We start from the raw sequence: 22,724 nt of genomic DNA on the forward strand, positions 1-22,724 counted from the left end.
ATAAAATTTATGATAAAAATTTTCTTCCACCAACATACATACAACATACACAAACACATACATACATGAAGAATTTTCTCTTTGTACAGAAATGTTTTTAAAAAATCCAACTAATGAAACCAACTAATGAAGAAAAGACAAAAATTTTCATACAAACATTAGATATTAATTCAAAGTTTGATTTATAAAAGTGACAAAATGAAATATGTTTAAAAATCTTAATTACTTACGGATAAAACAGTAAGCCTGTAAAAAATTATCTGAATAAGGGCATGCTATGTAAGAGAGGAACACATATATAAGCATCACCATCAGGCATGAGCCAACATTTACATGCAATTTCGGTTAGAAGAAAAATTTGTCTTTCCTCATTCTGATGTGCAACTTTGAGAATTCCAAGATTAGAAGAAGGCAAAGGATATTCATATGCATCCTCAGCAACAGAAAAGGAAAAACCAATAAAGTATACTTTATCTTGTACATGCACAATATTTAGAAGAACTGCAATAGTATTATTATAAGTTTTAATACAGGCATCTTTCTCATTGCATTTAAATATAACATCATTGACACAGATTCTCCTGAACTGAGTCCCATCCACAACCTCATTTACGACATGTTTTTTTCGTTTCCAAGAAAGTACAACTACATTTTCTCCATTTTCTAATATAACATCAATTTGTCCCTTTTCCAAATCACGAAAAGCTACTTGTTTCAAGGGTTTGTAACCAGACTTCAATGATGCTTTGATAGATTGTAATTTATTTTCAAACTGAAATGCACTAAAGCCATCCAACTTTCCATGAGCCTCGCATTCATTAGCAAGATGAGACAAGGAGTGAATATTATAAACAACAAATTTTTGTCCATAGATAGCAGCGGAATGGGAAATAAATGTTCTTAGTAGTGTATTGGCATAGTTACAATACATTTGCACCAAAAGCGGGCTATTCAAAATATAAATTGCACAGTGCAAAAGTAAAAAATGTTTATACACTTCATCTGCTACAGAGTCTCTGAAAACTAACATACCATCATACAGCAATATCCGTCTAAATTGCCTTGTAAAAAGAAAGATCAGCTAAGATCCTTGGCGGTCTGTTGAAGTCTCGAGGGCAGGAACCTTTCAGCCTCAGCAACTTCTGAGAAATTTTCTATTGTATTGTGATGTAACTTCCAAGGTCCATTCCATTTTTTCCAAGCAAGAATTAATCGTTTAAAAACACCAAAGTACACCAAATGAAGACTATCCAAACGAAACTGGGAAACTAAACCAGCTCCAATCACTTCCAACCGTGAACGGCCAGTATGATGATAAGGTTGCTCTTGATCAAGGAAGGACTGATCTGTTCTGAGAATTCCATCCAGTTCCATATAAGTCATTCTATTATCAATGTATTCCCCAACTACTTCACATTTCTCACAAGCACAGTAGCCACCATGTTCGATGCAACATTTCACCTTGGATCGAGCAGGCGCATCCAAGATATAATGTCTAATTGACAATCTGTAGCTCACACCATTTCGTACATATCCATTTCTACGTAAGTCAGCCATCTCTCTCACAAAATCATTGAGCAAGTCATTCATATCAGGATCTTGGTTTCCTTTAAAAATACCTATGATAAAAGGCTCATTTTTTGATGTTACAAGTTTTCCAAGAATGGGCCAAAATCTTTCTGAATTACTTTTAAATAAGGGAAGGCCATCAATATTAATATCAATCAAAATTTCATAAAAATTTTGTAGATATTCGTCTAAATTCATTAGATCTAAGTTTGAAGCTATCCCTTTATACCATAACTCTCCTCCATTAATTTCTTTTATATTAATTTGATTTGGAGTCTGCAAGAGTGTCTTATAACTAAGTGGTACAATAGGGAACACATGATGAAACTTTGCAAGTAAAGAATCAAGCTTCCGCATTGACATGGTGCCTCCTTCTTGAACCCATTCACGCAAAATTCTAATAACATATTGGCCTCTTTCATTTTCATTAGCAAATTGTAAATGCTCCTCTTCATCAATGTCACTGTTATTTTTACTAGAATTTGAATCATGAGATCTTGGATCAGATCTTGAATCTTCACTATCAACACTATTGTTGTCAGTTATGTTTATTATGCTTTCAACTTCAGTACTCAAATCTCCATCACTATGTGCAATATTAATATTTTCATTTCTTTCATTACTAAAATCTGTTTCATTTTCTGAAATATTAATATTTTCTTTTTCATTCACTTCTAAATTCATTTTATTATTATCGCCATTCTGACCACAACTGCTGTCATCTGAATCGCTTTCAATATATCGCTTGTTTACAACAGATGCTAAATTTTCTAAACGAGTTCGTTTTGCAATTAACATTTCCACTCTGCGATTCACGGTCCGTTTTAGCGATTGAATGTTTATCTTGATATATAATATAAAATAAAATGTGAATTAATATTAAATTATGTTATATATTTATTTACTTTTAATATTAATGTTAACAATAATAGAAAAAAGTTTATAAACTGATTAGCAATGATACAAAAGTGGCTTATAAATTAAACAAATTGTTATATATTTATTTACTTTTAATATTAATATTAAAAATAAATAAATATATAACATAATTTGTTTAATTTATAAGCCACTTTTGTATCATTGCTAATCAGTTTATACACTTTTTTCTGTTATTGTTATCAATCCAAAATAGAATCAGAATGGCAAAACTGTAAACATTATATATGCTATTGTACATACATAATTGTATACCCTATTAATTTGCAATTAAATTATAAGTCTTACTATAAATACAATTACTATTTAAATATTAGAAACAAAAATTAGCGAAAAGTAGTAAAAATATAGAAAAATATACAAACAAAATATACAGAAAAATATACAAAAGACAAATTATATAAATATTATTGACTACCGATTTAGCAGAAATTTAACCGGACTAATGTAGGCCTTTCTAATTTTAATGAATTATTATTTTCATGTGTAATTTATTATCATACGAATTTCATGTTTTCCTATCGGGATAAGAAAGTTACAATTAGGCTGGTATTCATAGTTCGATCTTATATTTAAGATAATCTTAAGTTCATCTTCAAATAATCCGTAGCTAATAAAATGATATAATACAATATTTAAGACGAAACATAAAGAATTTAAGACAATCTTAAATATAAGATTGGAGTATGAATACCGGCTTTATTAGAGCCACTTTGAACAAACATCGATCAATTTAATCAGAGGTCCAATATTCAAAAGGAGAAATTGTTTTATGTAACTGTCCTATTGGATATCGGATGTCTGATTAAATTAACCGAACTTGGTTAAAGTGGGCCTTAAAATACATTAAAACATACAACACAACAAAAATATTTCATACAAAACAAATCACTCACAGGCCTCTCATCATCTCCCATGATGCTGAGCCTATAGATCGTCCTATCAGTGTCAGTAGTATGTGCATATGAAGAGTACAGACCTATAATTATCTGCATCAGCAGATAATTTAGGTTGCAACAAATCTCCTTTGTAGCGACCTGTATGTGTGTGAAGTTGGCATCTCCAGTCTCAGCATTTCACAAATAAACGTCAGATTTTGTTGCATCCAGCATAGTTCTACAGTTCCTGATAGGTTTTAACAATAGTTCCGTCGAATTAATTATAAATATTTAATTTTTAAAAAATGAGATGCCAACTTCCGAAAACATCCAACAGCATCTCATCATATTTCAAATATCTGATCACAAAGCAGTAATATTCCGCAGAGTTCTATTGCCTACGCACATTCTGTCAATAGGTCTGACGATTAAACTTCGTAGAAAATAATTTGTCATCACAAAACATATTTACGCGTATAGGGGTGAGATACTAGTCGTAAATCACAAGTTCTGGCGATTTTAATTGTTTTTTCTAGTAAATTGATACTTCCTCTTTACGGTAGAAAAGAGTTCTCGATGATACAGTTAATAATTAATTTTTTAAACAATTTAGAATCAACGAGAGGCCTATACATAAGATGCTAGTCCTAAATCGGCAGTTCTAGCGATTTCTAATGGTTCTTCTAATGCCCTGCGAATAAATATGAGAGGCTGGCTATAAATCGGCAATTTTTTAAAACTAGTTTTGCCTTTAAACTAGTTCTGCCTGATAATACTAGACTGTATCACACAAATATGGGAAAAGTCTATACCACACAAATCGTGAAATTTTTCGTCTTATTTCTGTCATTTTCTTATGAATGTTTCATGTAAAATGTGAAACCAATTGTTCGTGATATGCTGTAGAAGATGTAAATTCTAGTTCTACAAGTGCTCCAATCGATTTTCGTACTTGTATTTCAAAATTTCCTATTGATTGCATATTAGTATTTTATTTGTCGGATTGATTTTTCTTACTCTTTGCATTACCCGGAACCAACGACGGGGACGTGGTAAGATTTGGCTCCATTTTTTCTTTTTTTTGTTTTTTTTTATTAAAAAAATTTTTTTTATTTTTTTTATAATTTTTGATATATATATATATATATTTTTTGTTTTTCCTTTTTAGTATTCTTATCCTATGCTTAAATATTTTATAAATTTTTTCTTTGGTTATTTTATAGAAGTTTGCTCTGAAGAAATTCACGTAATAAAACTAAATATAGTTAACGTAATAAAACAAAATACATTTGCGTAATAAAACAAAAATTATAATAATTGTACCATTAGCAATAATAATTTCAGTAAAAATGATAATAATAATAATTATTTCATAATAGTTTCACATTCAATCTCAGATTTTAGATGCAAGAAACCTGCTATCTGTGTGTCATCACACAATCCCTTACCGTTTTTCGCCTGAAAATACATAAAAAATTAAATGTGGTTGGATTGTTTTGTTAGGATTTACGCTCTCACAAGTTAGTCCAACATCATTGTACTCATGCCAGTACAGACCAGATTTAGCATAACCGATATAGTGCCCTGGCTTCCAACCTACAACTCCGGCTAATACGTATATGCGGTCGTTAACAATGACGGTTTGGGTTATTGATCCAAGAGTGTGATAAAGAATTTTGTTTGGGATCTTGTATCTATCATCTGTTAAAACTGTTGTGTCAATAGTTACGTGTGATCCGTATTCGTTTTTGTTCTCAATCAGTGTAGAACATTCTCGGCATATACGTTTAGTTTTATGTCCATCGTCTATTGCCTGTTGCATCATACCAAAGCCTTGGGACAGTATAAGGTCTACGTTGATACTGAGGGTAACGTTTTGCCTATCGAAGGTGTAGCCGCATTGACAGGAAACTTTTGTTTTATAGCTTGACAGGTCACTGAGAAGGTATTGTGCTAAGTGGACTACATTGTAATAAGTATCTAACCGTTTGATTGTTCTTGTGAATAATTCCACTTTAAATAATCCTATGTCGGAAAGTATTTATGCTCTTTTTCGGTAATTATCCGCCATTAATTTCAGTTTGTCTGTCAGTATTTTCATAGCCAATCGTACAGTTTTGTTCGCTGATTTATCAATTATTTCGCAATAGACTTGATTTGATGCTATCGCGCTCATGATAACTCGAAATAATGAATCAAATGCACAAGTATTTCGTACGTTGAGCCTAAGCTTTCCGAGAATTACGGGATCACAAAACAAGCCATTTTTAAATGCCGGCTGCTTTGATACCTTTGTGTCCTTGATAAATTCTCATTCCGGACATTTATCCAAATATGAAGGCTTTGCTCTTTTCTTTACCGGAGATTTATTTAATTCGGCAATACATTTTGATTCGGCTTTTCCACGCCAGTTCTCGCACGTATTCCATATAATGCAATCATTGGCTGTACTTGAATGTATATCAGTGCTGTGCATGTCTAAATCACTTATCGATCTTTTCCCAGCATCGTCGTCATTGGTAAAAGCAGAAACTTTACTGTCAAAATTGTCTGTCGACTGTGTATGTTCATATTGATTTACTGGTGACTTATCATTTTTTTTGCGATACATCGCTTTCTTTATAATATTTTCCGTTTTTCAAGTCTCTTTCTGACTCAATATTGGATGTTATTTTTAGCTCGTTGGTTGCAGGATCGATTTCGGATTCTAGAAAACTATGGATATCTGATTTAGATTCGTCTTCTTGAGTGATTATTCTCTTTAAGTCCGTCTCATTCTTTGATAGATCATATTCGTTTGAAGCCAATTTTATTTTACCATCAAGATAATCGAGATGTTGGAAAACGAATTTGTCAATACGCATTGGCAATTTAATGCTAAAAGCACGATATTTCAAATCGGCAAACTCGGATTCAACTGACGCAGACGTTGCGATTATCGAACTTTCTTGGAAGAAGGATCGCATAATGCCAGTCTATAGCGGAAGATACGGTAATAAACGTTTTTTCAAACAACGAGCGAATTCGGGATTGTAACATCCATTAATTATGTTTCCGGTATTCGATTTTCTACCTATATTCTCTGCATTAGAATATATTTTGTTCGTTCACATCTGCCAATCCGAATCAACAATATCGTCCTCCGCATCGCTATTCTCTTCGATATCATTATTAGATTTTTGGGCATTATCTTCGTTCTCTGTCAAAACTATTCCTTGAATCGTGTTATTGAGAGATCGAATGCATATATCAGCTGGGCGCTCCATCACTTGTGTTGCCAATCGATTCACTTAATGCCACAGCTAACATTGATTCTATAAAATCTTTTAATTTGTCGAAATCTTGCATTTGATACGCTTGGGAAATACAGCGTATGTAAAATCGTCGAGCTGCAATTATCTTTTTGTCGAAACATTTCCACCGGGACACCATTGCAATAAAATGAGTCACGTCGAGTCTTATATATGCCGTTGGTACTACTGATGAACCCTGTACAATTACATCGTAACATTTTTGCAAATAGTCACGCAAATCGTAACATCTGCCGAATACTTCTGCAACAGCATTTACTAAAGCTCGCCCAAAATCACACACAACTATAGATGGTCGTGGCACATTTTTTGTTAGAATAAAACGTAAAAAATGAGCAATTATGAACGATCTTTGATCCGCAGAAACCATTTGAAAAACTGGCACACTGCCTTCATTTGTTATCAGCATGCACTGATACAAAAACACGTGCGGGTCGCTCTTCGTTGTCCGTGTCGCTATACTTCCCGTTGCGTCAATTGCTAAGACAGCATTTCGATTTTTTTTACACCAAGAAGTATGTATTTGTTATTGCTCTGGTGACCAATATATGAAATAAAATTTTAATAAACTTATACTATGAATACAACCGGCATATTTCCCGTATTTCGACTAAAGCAGATTTAGAAAAGGATTTACAAACTCCAACCCGTGTAGCTTAAGTAACTGCTGTTCCTTCGCTTTGCGCAAGGTAGCAACATTCGGCACGATTGCGAGATTTTTTCCTCCAAATTTCTTTAAACGTCTTGTCTGTTCACGTTGGAAAGTAATTGCGTCTTTCCGTTGTTCAATCAATTAATTGGCGATTTTTTCGCAACGTTTGCCTCTCAATTGTCTTTTTTTTTCTACCGGTATGGATATGCGGCCGAATATTTTCTATACGACATAAAAATGTTACATCAACATCTTTCATCGGCGACTTTTGTAATAGGCCAGTTATTTTGGCCTTGCATTCTGTACAGTAACCAAAGAACTTTGCAAAGCATTTAACAGTAGCTGATGGTGTTACCAAATTATTCTTGAACGAGAATATACAGTCAATCGATTTATGTTGTTGACATATTCGCTCTGCAATGATATCAGCCCACCCTTCTTGAAATTTCCAATAAATTTTCTTCTTTGGACAAATTTCCAACCATTTTTGGGGCGAAAGAACCAATTTTATTTTTTTTGAAAAAACATTATCCGATAAGTTGCAAGTTCCAGTAAAGATAGGGATGTATGTGGGAGAAGGTCGGACGTGTCTTTACGCCCATTTGATCAACGAGCGACAGAATCCATCCGTGGCAACGGCATTGACGCATATCCTGTGGAGAGAGCATTCACACATTTTTCAGCCTAACGAATAATTGCTAGAAAACAATATTCGCAGACTAGAAAAATATGTGAGGCGCAAGTGGCTGGATCGGGAATCGAACCCGAGTCTTTCGCTTTCCGGGCAACTGCTCTAGACCACTGAGCTATCCAGACCTCACACCTAATGCTGCTTTTTAACACAGTGATATGCGACTCCAGAGCGATGTTGGTATCTTGCTCGATGGATGCAATGCCGATTGCCATGGAGGATCCTTGAAAAGGTCGCTCGCTGACCAAATAAGTGCCGGTGGAGGTATTCGCGTACATGCTGGCTTCCGACTGGCCTTCCGTATAAAACGGCACCGACGAGCACAACGCCGTAGAGTGACCACATCCCCCAAGATCCCTCTAGTATATACTAAAATCCCCACTGTACCAAATAGCAGTGGCGGATGGACCCTAAGATAGGGCCGGGGCAGGCCTCCAGTAAAGATAGGGATGTATGTGGGAATCAACATTAGAAACTGGAATCAACATTAGAAACATCATCGATAACACTATTGCTTATATCGAGACTTTTTTTCCCTCTGGTTTGATATTATGTGTCGTTGCAATTAAAGTTTTGAACCCATTGCGATCTTCATTTATAATCGTATATATGTGATGTGGTTCAATATGTGAACCGCGTACTGCCATACGCGGTTCACATATTGAACCACATCACATATATACGATTATAAATGAAGATCGCAATGGGTTCAAAACTTTAATTAGCAATCAACCGATAAACAGGATTTGACGGAGGCAAAATTCTGCCATTAACATTTAGAGTTCGGCATTCATCCTGTAGTAAAATTTTTTTTAATATAAGCTTATTGTAAGGCATTTTGTCAGCTCACAGATAGATTAGATATAAAATATATATTAGAACTGAAAAGTATATTAGAACTGATTTTTTTTTCAATTTAATTCAATTATTTGAATTAATCAATTATATGAATCGAAGACATGAAAAGAAACAGCTACAAAGAAGAACTTTTTATGTGAAAAAGTTTTATTAATATTGTATGAAACAATCTCAGAGAAGAACAATCAGTCAAGCTGCGTAGATTTAGCATATAGACTACGTCAAAAGTAATCGTGACTACGAGACTCATGGCATGAGTTCCGTCCGTAGGTCGACGCAGAAGGTGGGAATCGCATCGACGCAGAGAGAGAATTGCGCCGCCGCGCCGCGCCGTGAGTGTCGCAGTGGAGGGGCGTGCAAGCATACGATACATCCGATTACTTCTGTCACTTTCTAATATGGTAGGTACGCCGAATCGCAATGCGGACTCACTCATACAACAGTATTATTAACATAAATTACCCAAATTTAAATGTAATATTTCAATTTCGAAATTAGAGCGTAAACAGACATTATTCAAACATTCACATTTTCTAAAAATTAAACCCTTTCACCGATTATAAGCAAATTCAAGACTAACCGTCCTTTATTGACACTCCACTCATATAAAAAAATTTAACCTGATAACTTAAAATTTGCGAAAGTTAGAGCGTGCACAAACATTTTTCAAAAAATAAAAAATATAAAAAAACTAACTAAAAAAATTAAATATTAACTTTATCATCTAGAACTCTTTTCTATCGTGAAGAAGTGTCAATTTAGAAAAAAACTATTTAAGATCGCCAGAACTATCAATTTCTGACCAGCACCTTATACGTACATGTAGACTGAGCATCTCGTTGGTTCTAAATTGTTTAAAAAATTAATTATTAACTGTATCATCGAAAACTCTTTTCTACCGTGAAGAGGAAGTATCAATTTACTAGAAAAAACAATTAAAATCGCCAGAACTTGTGATTTACGACCAGCATCTCACCCCTATACGCGTAAATATGTTTTGTGATAACAAATTATTTTCTACGAAGTTTAATCGTCAGAACTATTGACAGAATGTGCGTAGGCGATAGAACTCTGCGGAATATTACTGCTTTGTGATCAGATATTTGAAATATGATGAGATGCTGTTGGATGTTTTCGGAAGTTGGCATCTCATTTTTTAAAAGTTAAATATTTATAATTAATTCGACGAAACTATTATTAAAACCTATCAGGAACTATAGAACTATGCTGGATGCAACAAAATATGACGTTTATTTGTGAGATGTTGAGACTTGAGATGCCAACTTCACACACATCGATCGTGTAACATAAAGAAAATTTGACATGAAAGTATTACAATCATTCAATTATATTAATATTAATCATACTGTATTTGTATAACTCATTTTATTTCATATATATATATATATATATATATATATATATATATATAATTTAACTCATTTTATTTCATATATTAATAATTTATTTTTATGTGAAATCTTCTTAATGTTGCAGCGTTGCCACAAATGGAAATTTGCCATAACCTTCATTATCTGCTGACGTAGATATTAAATAAAGTGAGTTCAAATGAATAATATAATTAAATGATTTTAACACTTACTCTATGCTTTTTGTTGGAGAATCTTGTGTGGAATTCGCGTGTCGACCAAAACGAGCACGTGGTTGAGAATTAATAAATGTACACCGATTTTACTGAGGAATATTGTATATAATTGACTATTGTTCAATACAAGAGACTGCCACGAGTATCGAGTTGATAATTTACAAAACTGTCTTTCTACATAGGCAATAAGAATCAGAGTCGCACAAAATTTATTACAAGAGAGCACTATTCGCCACGAGGCTCGAGACGGAAGTGAAGAGCATTTCGCGCGTACCATCCGGGTGCTCTTTCTCCCAAATTCGCAATTCATTCTTACGTCATATCAGTCTACATGCGCGCCGATCTTAAAATTATTTTCCAACATCCTCTTCTAATTTTAATATCTCGCTTAACTTATGCAACTCAAAAAACAAATAAAACAGATATCCAATCACAAAAAAAATATTCACAAAAAACTCAAACTTAAAACTATCTGGAGATCTTCTTTAATACTAATTAACTTATCATTACTATTACATTTTATATTATTACTATTACTACTGTATTTGGACTTTCACTAACCAAAAAAAATTTTAATTTACTAAAGCATTTCTGCATAAATCAAATTTCGTTTTATTCAATGGTTTTGTAAATAAATCTGCCAGCTGTTTATCGGTTGGACAATATTCTATTTTAATAACCTTTTCTTTTACCTTTTCATGTATAAAACGATATTTGACATCAATATGTTTTGATCTCCGATTTATTACGCCATCTTTTATTAACTTGATTGCGCTTTGATTGTCTATATTCAACTTAGCTGTTACTGTTTTCCCAAGAAGTTCTTCCAGCAACGATTTTATGTAGAGAATCTCCTTGCAGCAGTCCGCAGCTGCTATATACTCTGCGTCAGTACTTGAAGTCGCCACGATTGGTTATTTCCTGGAACACCAGCTGATCGGTCCGCCGGAGTAGAATATTATGTACCCTGTAGTGCTTTTTCTCGTTTCTGGATCTCCAGCATAATCAGCATCGCAGTAGGCCTCTATTTCCATTTCTTCATGTGTATCGTCATAGTTTATACCCAGATTTAAGGTTCCATTCAAGTACCTGAGAATTCGTTTAATATCTGTTATTCTTTTATCTGTTGGATTATTTACATACCTGCTAACAAATCCCACAGCTTGTCCAAGATCGAGACGTGTTTTGGTAGTCAGATACAACAAACTTTCAATTGTTTCTCTGTACGGATAATTCATCTTTGATTTTGTTTCGACTTCCTCTTCCATTTTGCACAACGGTGTACTGACTGGTTTGGATTTATCCATTCTGAACTTGCTTAGAATGTTTCTGGAATAAGAATTTTGTGTTAGTTTTAATTTATTTGGTGACCGTTTAATTTTGATCCCCAGGAATAATCTTGGTTGTTTATCAATTGTCATTTCATAAAGATTGCTGAGATCTTTCAGCAGCTTTTCTATTTCTTCTTCATCGTGTCCAAGTAATATTGCATCGTCCACATATATTCCCAGAATTAGTGTTCCTTTTTTATTTTTGAAGATGCATTGTTCGTTTTTCAATGGTTGGAGACCTCTTTCTTTGAGCGTGTTCGTAAACGTTTCATTCCATTTCATTGAAGCTTGTTTAAGTCCATATAACGCTTTCTTCAATTTGCAGATTTTGCCTCCGTAGTTATATCCTTGAGGTGGTTGCATATATATATCTTCTTTTAAATTTCCGTACAAAAAAGCTGTCTTTATATCAAATGTTATTATGTGAAAGTTCTTTTTAGCTGCCATCGCAAATAATATTCTCAGAGAACAACTGTTGACTACTGGACTAAAAACATCTTCGAAATCCACTCCAAAATTCTGTTCGCAGCCTCTAATGACTAATCTAGCTTTATTCTGTCCATTATCTTTAGTTTTAAAAATCCATTTGCTGCTGAGAATTTTTTTGTTTCCTGCTTCTGCTCTATTTACAACTATCCAAGTGTTATTTCTTTTCAACGATTCCTTTTCTTGTTGTATTGCTTGTTTCCATTTTTCTTTGTCTGGTCCTGTGGTAGCTTGTTGATATGTCATTAACATGAAATAATCACCGTATCTTTTTGGTGCTTTTCTCTCTCTTTCTGATCTTCTGGGATGCTGTTGTGTTTCATTTTCGTTTTGTTGAATTTGTGTCTGTTCTTCCGCATCTTCATAGTCTGTATTTTTTTCTGTGTCTGTGTTTTCTTCTGTGTCAGTATTTTCTTCTATGTCTGTATTTTCTTCTCTTCTTCTTTCCTTTTCTTCGTTTCTTTCTTCCTCTTGGTCCTCTTCATTTCTCTTTTCTTCTTCTTCTTCAATTAGTATTTTCTTGTGTTTTATTTAATTTTTACTCAGTTCCCTTTCGTTCCTTAAAGTTTTTTCGAATCTTACGTCTCTTGATATAATTATCTTGCGTTTTTCAATGTCCCACAGTCTATATCCTTGTGGAGCGTAGCCTACAAACTTGTATTTTTTGCTTCGATCATCAAGTTTCTTCAACGGACCCAAAATTTTCGCGTATGCATCACAGCCAAACAGTTGTAAATTTTTCAAATTTGATTTTTCTTCCGTCCAATTTTCATAGGGGGTTTTTGTCAATATTTTAGTTGGGCTCCTATTCAGTAGATAAGTCGCTGTAAAAATTGCCTCTCCCCACATTTCTTTCTTCATTTTTGAAACTCCGTCAACAGTGCCCGGGCTTTTTCCATTAATGTTCGATTTAGTCGCTCAGCTGTTCCATTCATCTGTGGTGAATATGGTACTGTGTAATTCATTTCGATTCCTTTTTTCTTGGCCCACATGATTAGATCGTTATTGACGTATTCTCGTCCATTATCACTTCTAATTTGTGATATTCTAGAATTCCATTTTGTTTCCACCCGTTCTGCATACTCCTTCGTGGTTTCCGTTACTTCATATTTATTCTTCAAGAGATATACCATCGTAAAATGAGTATAGTCGTCGATGAATGTAAGCATGTATTTCTTGTTGTCCCACGTAGATGGATCAGTTGGTCCACATAAATCTGTATGAATCAATTCCAATGGCCGCTTTGCTCTGATTCTTTCTTTATTAAATAGTAACCTTGTTTTGCTTTCATGCATGTTTCACACAAATCTTCCGTCTTCTTCAAATCCTTTTCCGTGATGTTCATTCCTTTCGAGATATTAAGTAGTTTCTTCATATTTTCTGAGCTTAAATGTCCTAATTTTTTATGCCATTTTTCTATCAAGTCTTTCCTTTCTGTTACAAGTGAATAATTCTTTGCATCTCGTTGTAGGGTGATTTCGTACAATCCATTTTCTTTTATATCGCCTTGAAGTATCTTCTCATTCTTATATGTTACTATTACATTATCTTTTTTAAATGTTACTTCACCATCATTTTCTGTAATTGCTTTTACCGACAATAAATTGGCACTCAGATCTGGAACGTACATGACCTCCTTCAATGTACATTTTTCAAAAGACATCGAGCTAACTTTTTTTGCTGTCATCGTTTCGCCTGTCTTAGCTACTGCTATTCTTGAATTTATCCGTTTCACGTTGTTCAAGTGTGACTTTGTGTTTACCATATGAGCCGTTGTTCCAGAGTCCACGACCCATTCTGTTTTCCTCGGCGTCTGTGTCAGAAAGGACACTTTCTCTGCGTTGTTCCTCTGTTGCTTCGATTCTCGATCTCGAAAATAGCAGTCCTTCTCTTCGTGATTTGTCTTCTTACATATTTTACAGAATAAATTTTTCTCTTTAGATCCTCCTGTTTTCGGACAATTTTTCGCAAAATGACCCGGCTTATTACAGCTGAAACAGCGTTTTTCTTTATTATTCGACTCACGGCGCTCTTTTTTACATGATCTGGCAAAATGTCCTTTTTCATTACATCTGTTACATTTTTTTTCTATGGTTTTAAACGCGACTAGATTCCCTTTCTCTTCCTGATCGAAGTTAAATTTTCAATTGTTTTTTCAGCCTCAGACGTCGATTCCCACGCGGTGACAAACGACTTATAGTTTTCAGGGAGCGTTACCAAGAGTTTTGAAATCAGCATTTGATTTGATATTTCTATTCCTAAAGCTCTAATTCTGTAAACTAGGTTTTGTAATTTACTGACATGCGTGCTCACGTCTTCCGTTTTAACCATCGTACAATTAGAGAATTCTTGCATTAATTCTTGCACGTATCTTTGTTGCTCATTATCGCGTTGATAGACGTTGCTTAATTTCGTCCACATCTCGCGAGCAGTATTACAATTTACATGCATTAACGGTTTTTTATCCAGCGACAGAACTATAATCTTTTGAACATTCGCGTCTTTCTTTTTCCATTGTTCGGTATCTTGCGGTGGATCTTCTACTATATTGAACAAATCATGCGCTCTTAATAATATTGTAACTTGGAATTTCCATACCTGGAAGTTTTCAGGCCCACTCAATTTCTTTATATGCGCCACATCATCTTGCGGTACCTTCGCCATTGTTCTTCTCACTTCCTTTCTGTTACCGGAGTCCTTTCTGTTTTCACTTTCGTCTTTTACTTTTACTTTTGTCCTTGTTCTTTATATTTTAACACTCACGCACTCGGTTATACGGAACTGGGCCCATAACCTGTTGGAGAATCTTGTGTGGAATTCGCGTGTCGACCAAAACGAGCACGTGGTTGAGAATTAATAAATGTACACCGATTTTACTGAGGAATATTGTATATAATTGACTATTGTTCAATACAAGAGACTGCCACGAGTATCGAGTTGATAATTTACAAAACTGTCTTTCTACACAGGCAATAAGAATCAGAGTCGCACAAAATTTATTACAAGAGAGCACTATTCACCACGAGGCTCGAGACGGAAGTGAAGAGCATTTCGCGCGTACCATCCGGGTGCTCTTTCTCCCAAATTCGCAATTCATTCTTACGTCATATCAGTCTACATGCATGCCGATCTTAAAATTATTTTCCAACACTTTCCTATATAATGTCCTATCAGTATTAGCATATAATTATATCTGCTGTAGATGCAATCACAATATGCGGCTTTTATGGCAATGCTGCAACATAAAAAGAATTTCATATAAAAAACATATATATACAGGGTGACCCATTTTAACTTAGGCAGCCAAATAACTCGAAAAATAAGCAAGATAGAGAAAAATGTTTTAGACAAAAGTTGTATGGTTTCGAGGGGGCCATAAGATGGTATCATTGGTTTGACCTTGAAGAGTCATTTGAAGGTCACGTGAAGGTCACTTCAATTTTTTTAAATGGAACATCCTATATATTTTTGTACATTCTTGTAGCTCATCTCGAGAGCTTTCCAAAACACTATAATTAAGTACATTTTCGTTAAGTACTTTTTGAGTTATGAGGCTTGAAATAATTTCTTAATTTTACATAAACCGTAAAATATCTTGTAAAATATTCATTTTTCGATTACCTTACCTTAATAGTTTTATGTACAAAATAATGAGAGGAATCAATTGGTGTAAAGAAAACACATAGTTGTTTCGAAGAAAAAATATGTAATTTGCAATTAACAATTCCATATTTTTTCTTAAAAACAACTATGTGTTTTCTTTACACCAATTGATTCCTCTCATTATTTTGTACATAAAAGTATTAAGGTAAGATAATCGAAAAATGAATATTTTACAAGATATTTTACGGTTTATGTAAAATTAAGAAATTATTTCAAGCATCATAACTCAAAAAGTACTTAACGGAAAGGTACTTAATTATAGTGTTTTGGAAAGCTCTCGAAATAAGCTACAAGAATGTACAAAAATATATAGGGTATTCCATTTAAAAAAATTGAAATGACCTTCACGTGACCTTCAAATGACTCTTCAAGGTCAAACCAATGATACCATCTTATGGCCCCCTCGAAACCATACAACTTTTGTCTAAAACATTTTTCTCTATCTTGCTTATTTTTCGAGTTATTTGGCTGCCTAAGTTAAAATGGGTCACCCTGTATATATATATATATATATATATATATATATATATATATATATATATATATATATATACAGGTATATATATATATATATATATATATATACCTGTATATATATATATATATATATATATATATATATATATATATACAGGGTGTCCTAGACCACACGTACACCCCTATTCTTTCAAAAACTAAGCATTTTAGAGAAAAACGTTTTGAACAAAAATGTATGGTTTTGAGGGGAACATAGGATGGTGTCATTGGTTTGACCTTGGATGGCATCGTTAAGGTGAGGTCAAGAACATCTTTAATTTCTTAAATGGAACCCTCTATTTTTTATTACATATTCTTATAGCTTATGTCGAGAGTTTTCCAAAACACTATAATAAAGTATTTTTTCATCAAGTACTTTTCGAGTTATAAGGCTTGAAATAATTTCTTAATTTTACATAAACCATAAAATATCTAGTAAAATATTCATTTTTCGATTATCTTACCTTAATACTTTTATGTACAAAATAATGAGAGAAATCAATTGGTGTAAAGAAAACACAAAATTGTTTCGAAAAAAAAAATGTAATTTGCAATTAACAATTACATTTTTTTTTTCGAAACAATTATGTGTTTTCTTTACACCAATTGATTCCTCTCATTATTTTGTACATAAAAGTATTAAGGTAAGATAATCGAAAAATGAATATTTTACTAGATATTTTATGGTTTATGTAAAATTAAGAAATTATTTCAAGCCTTATAACTCGAAAAGTACTTGATGAAAAAATACTTTATTATAGTGTTTTGGAAAGCTCTCGACATAAGCTATAAGAATATGTAATAAAAAATAGGTGGTTCCATTTAAGAAATTAAAGATGTACTTGACCTCACCTTAACGATGCCATCCAAGGTCAAACCAATGACACCATCTTATGTTCCCCTCAAAACCATATAATTTTTGTCGAAAACGTTTTTCTCTAAAATGCTTAGTTTTTGAAAGAAAAGGGGTGTACGGGTGGTCTAGGACACCCTGTATATACAGGGTGTCCGATTCCTGAGTGACCAAACGAAAAGTAGTAGTAGATTAAGTCAAACTGAGAAGAAAAGTCCTCTACCATTTTGCAAAATTCGCAATAATTATTAAAGAATAAGCAAAAATGTTTCGGTACTTGAGAAGCGGTAAACCGCTTGTAGTGTGTGATTATTAAGTGATCAAACGAAAAGTGGTGATAGATTGGATCAAACTGAAAAGAAAAGTTCTTTACCATATTGCAAAATTCGCAATAATTATTAAGTTATAGGCAAAAATGTCTCAGAGTATAAGAAGCGGTAGACAGATCACTTCTCATGCGCTGAGACATTTTTGCCTATAACTTAATAATTATTGCGAATTTTACAAAATGGTAGAGGACTTGTCTTTCCAGTTTGACCCAATCTACCACCACTTTTCGTTTGATCACTCATTAATCGGACACTGCGAGCTATCTACCGCTTCTCATGTGCCGAAACATATTTTCTTATTTCTTAAAAATTATTGCGAATTTTGCAAAATAGTAGAGAACTTTTCTTCTCAATTTGATCCGATCTACCACTACTTTTCGTTTGGTCACTCAGGAATCGGACACCCAGTACATACAGGGCGATCCCGAAAAACCTTCTGTCTGTAAAATCACGTATTCCTGACACCATTCTAAGACAATTCTTCCTTTACCAAAATTTGATTTGAAGCGTAGTTTTTGAATTATTAAAGGAAGTAGTTAACGTATGACGGGTCGAATACAAGAGGCAGGCAAGGGTGGCGCGATTCACCGTCAGACGAGGGTGCTTACGCGGGGCGCCTGCTGCGATCAGCTGGTCGCTATACACATACAGACACACATGCGAACACATACATTCTCTCTCTGTCTGTCTGTCTGTCTGTCTGTCTGTCTCCCTCTCTCCCTCTCTCTCTCTCTCTCTCTCTCTCTCTCTCTCTCTCTTTCTCTCTCTCATTCGCTCACTCACCTGTAATTTTTTTTTTTTTTTTACGAGAGAGGGGAAAATGCATTTTATGCATACCCACCGGTCGATCCAGTGAGTTATGTGGGACTCGAGTACCAAGTCGAATTACCGACTCGGTACTCCCTACCCACTAAAAACCCCTCTCTTTTCATGAATTTCCTTTGACACACTGTCCCTCTGACTTCCCGAGATCTGTTTTCACATAACGTTAAAAAATAGTTATTATTACCTTGTTCGATGACTTTTGATGTATTGCTGTAATTGCTTGAAGGAGAAATGAATTTTCCGATAGATCGTACGTTCTCAAATTTAACGTAGATATCACGTTGCAAAAAACAAGAAATCCACACTAAATTATTAACTGAAAGTTTTTCTACTTTCATGAACTGTATTCTTTTATAAACTTTAACGTAATCACATTTATTTACTCACTCGATGAGACGAGAAATTTACTAATGACTCTATCACTAATCACTATTAATCACTGTCGAATAATAACTGTTGGCGATAAAAATCACTCGATGAAAGAAACACGCGCGGACACGTTACTACACGACGCGACGACGCGACAATGCGACGATAATTACTCGGCGACTGCAAGCAGTTTTTTGTTATGGTAGGTTGCGGTAGGTTAAGGTACTACTGGCGCTATCGAACGCGATCATGTGTTCGATTGAAGAATGCGGTAAACATAATAAACATTTAACATATTAATATTATTATTATCATGAATGTGTGTGATATCCATACATCGTATGATATCTATTTAAAAATTAATTAGATTAAATAAGTGTTTTTAAAATATTTATTACTTTTACTATTATCATATAAAATATTAATATTAATATAATCGCCTTCCTGAATGTTGGACATTGCGGATCAAGCGCATCGTGCTCATCACTTATCTCCAAGTTGTATGCTTGAATTTTAAACATACAATTTACGCATCTCTTTTTGGTTTCCCTGCATTCAAATGCTTTATGTTTCCCGGCATATTTGTGGCAAGTTTCATCTCGAGTACAATTTTTTGCAATATGAAAATAACCCCAGCATTTAAAACATCTTTTAACACTAATATGATTAAACACAGGGCACTTATTCCATCCTACACTTAGTTTTCCTTTACTCAATATTAATTCATATGTTTTTTTATCTGTTTCAATTATTACAGAACTTCCTTCCTTTCCTTTTTTTCGTGATTTACTATCATCATTTTGCTTCTCTTTAATTATTCTCTTCACAATTCTCATTTGTAATCCTTCATTCGCCGCCATTTTATTTTGCTTTTTAATTGTATCTATTAAATTATCATCATTCAATTTTATTTCCTCTTCACTAATATTGACAATCCTTATCTTCGGTTTTATTTGCGGTGACTCCGTAACCTTGAAATTCTCACCCAACTTGGCTTGTACCGTAGTCTTTAATTTTTCCATCTCCTCTTCTGTCTCACAACCCAGAATAACTGTTCCTTTGCTTCCTTAACTTTTGCTTTCTTAACTTTGTTATTTCCACAGCCATGTTCTTGATATCTACTTTTTCTTTTATCATTTTTTTTGTAGCTTCACTTTCCTGTTGCATCTTAGGTTTAATAATTATAATATTTTCATTTTTCTTCTCTTTCATTGCTTCACTATAGCTTCTTTGTGTTCTTTCAAGGGGAGCGTTAGCACCTCCTTGTATCATTCTTCTGAAATCTTCCATCCACTCTCGTTTAATATTTCCCAATTCTTCTTGTACTACTTCCTTAATCAGCATCTTAACTTCTTTCTTGCATGCTACTTCATTTTTCATTTCTTTCACTGTTCTTACAATGCAATCTATTTTTACTTCAATACTCGAAGATTCACTCATACTTGTCGTTTTGCTTCCGCTTGGTGTTGTAATCGATCCCGCAGATCCTGTTGAACCCAGTTTATCTCTGAGGTTTCCCGATGATGATGTTGTCTTCATGTCTGCTTCCTTATCACTTTCAATCATAAATTTCTCAAACGGGCCTTGGCACAGCACATATTCATAGTTTTTATCATAAATTTTATGTTTACTTACACATCCCGGATGGTAAAAAAGTTTAACACATTTTTTACACGTCATTACTTGACTTTTTATTGCCTTCTTACATGCCGAGCATCGATATTCAACATATTCATCGTCCATACCGACCAAAATCGCTAATATCAGAGTGGCCGATCATTCACCTATATGTCCACCTACCACACGTCAGCACTTTTGTCACCTTTAATGTCTACCTGTCGAGACTTCAATGTTCCGTCCCGAGAAGAAAAAACACTTCGTACGCTCACCAAACTGCATATCCCGGCTAGATAACACTCATGGTTAATCTCCGCCCATGCAGCTAAGACTTGAACAACTTTTTATCACTCTCCCTATCTATTTAACCATTTAATAATTAAAACTTTTACGGAGCGATGTTTGACACGTCCTCTCAATGGCAGAGAGAGAGAGAGAAAATGCAATTGTTAATCGCAAATTACATTTTTTTTTCGAAACAATTATGTGTTTTCTTTACACCAATTGATTCCTCTCATTATTTTGTACATAAAAGTATTAAGGTAAGATAATCGAAAAATGAATATTTTACAAGATATTTTACGGTTCATGTAAAATTAAGAAATTATTTCAAGCCTCATAACTCGGAAAGTACTTAATGAAAACTAACTTAATTATAGCGTTTTGGAAAGCTCTCGAGATGAGCTACAAGAATGTGCAAAAATATATAGGGTGTTCCATTTAGAAAAATTGAAGTGACTTCACGTGACCTTCAAATGACTCTTCAAGGTCAAACCAATGGTACCATCTTATGGCCCCCTCGAAACCATACAACTTTTGTCTGAAACATTTTTCTGTAAAACGTATTATTCGGGAGATATTTGAGGTCGTTATTTAAAATGGGACACCCTGTATATATATATATATATATATATATATATATATATATATTTATATCTTTAATATATTATTAGTGTAATAAAAATGTAGAATGCAAGTACAAATACGTTATACTTTTTTGTTACTTCGTACATGCAACTAAACTTTCTAAAAGCATAACCTCAGATTTGTTATGTGTTTTATATCATGATTATTACAGAAAAATATTACTAAAAACATACAAAAATAAGCTTTATTTTATATTTATTAAGTATAATTAACTAAAGAAAAAGGATTTGACCTTAGATTGAAAAGATTACCTTAGATTTCAAGGATAGATGGCCGGAGACACGCAGCTACACACACGAGATGAGATGAAAGAGACCGGTACTATAATACGGCAATCGGAGGTTATGTACCTAAATAATGGCGTTATCACAATCAATACATACGGGCTGCATCTCAAAGAGATGCTTCAAACATTTTTACTTGAATTTATGAATATTTTTGAACGTAAGCTAATTTTTCAAAAATTGTTATAATTAATACTAAAACTTGTAAAATCAATTATATTTTAAAATATAAATCTTACAGAGATATATCGAGAAAAGATCGAAATTTGAAAATTCGTTGATGTTTGCATTCTATGTGGCCCATTGATATATTCTGACGGTATTGATATCGATTCGACATTGAATTGATATTAGCTTTCTCACTGGGATGTATCATTCACATTTTACATTCATACCATAACAACAGAAAGCATCGCATCCATCATCATTATTACCTATTATTTCTAATTCACGATACCAATAAATATTAACAATAACTTACTATATCACCTTTTTGTTGGTCGCCAGTTTGTGATGAAATTATTTGTTTATTATTGAATAATGACGACAAGCAGAGATTCACAGAGATTATGCAATATACAGGGTGGGCCATTTTAATCTATGCACCCAAATTTCTTTGTACCTAAGACAGATACGGAAAAATGATTCAGACAAAAGTTTTATGGTTTCGAGGGGGCCATAAGATGGTATCATTGGTTTGACCTTGAAGAGTTATTTGAAGGTCACATGAAGGTCACCTTTAATTTCTTAAATGGAACCTACTATTTGTCATTGCATATTCTTGTAGCTTATCTCGAGAGCTTTCCAAAACTATAATTAAGTACTTTTTTGTTAAGTACTTTTTGAGTTATGAGGCTTGAAATAATTTCTTAATTTTACATAAACCGTAAAATATCTTGTAAAATATTCATTTTTCGATTATCTTACCTTAATACTTTTATGTACAAAATAATGAGAGGAATCAATTGGTGTAAAGAAAACACATAGTTGTTTTTAAGAAAAAATATGGAATTGTTAATTGCA

The 22,724-nt window shown here is 33.6% G+C and overlaps 1 long non-coding RNA gene across 1 annotated transcript in view; it reads right to left on the reverse strand.

Annotated features, from left to right (window-relative positions):
* The window catches only part of LOC145974545 (uncharacterized), a 59,796-nt gene extending 38,001 nt beyond the window's left edge, over window positions 1–21,795 (reverse strand). Inside the window, exon 1 of the long non-coding RNA XR_014439727.1 lies at window positions 21,669–21,795. This is a non-coding gene — a long non-coding RNA (uncharacterized LOC145974545). The remainder of the gene's footprint in view (window positions 1–21,668) is intronic.
* Window positions 21,796–22,724: the final 929 nt, after the last annotated feature.

The sequence above is a fragment of the Camponotus vicinus genome, unplaced genomic scaffold (assembly GCF_025532165.1).
Source record: "Camponotus vicinus isolate PSW18456_S1 unplaced genomic scaffold, iyCamVici1.0 SCAF_7, whole genome shotgun sequence".
NCBI classification, from domain to species: Eukaryota; Metazoa; Arthropoda; class Insecta; order Hymenoptera; family Formicidae; genus Camponotus; species Camponotus vicinus.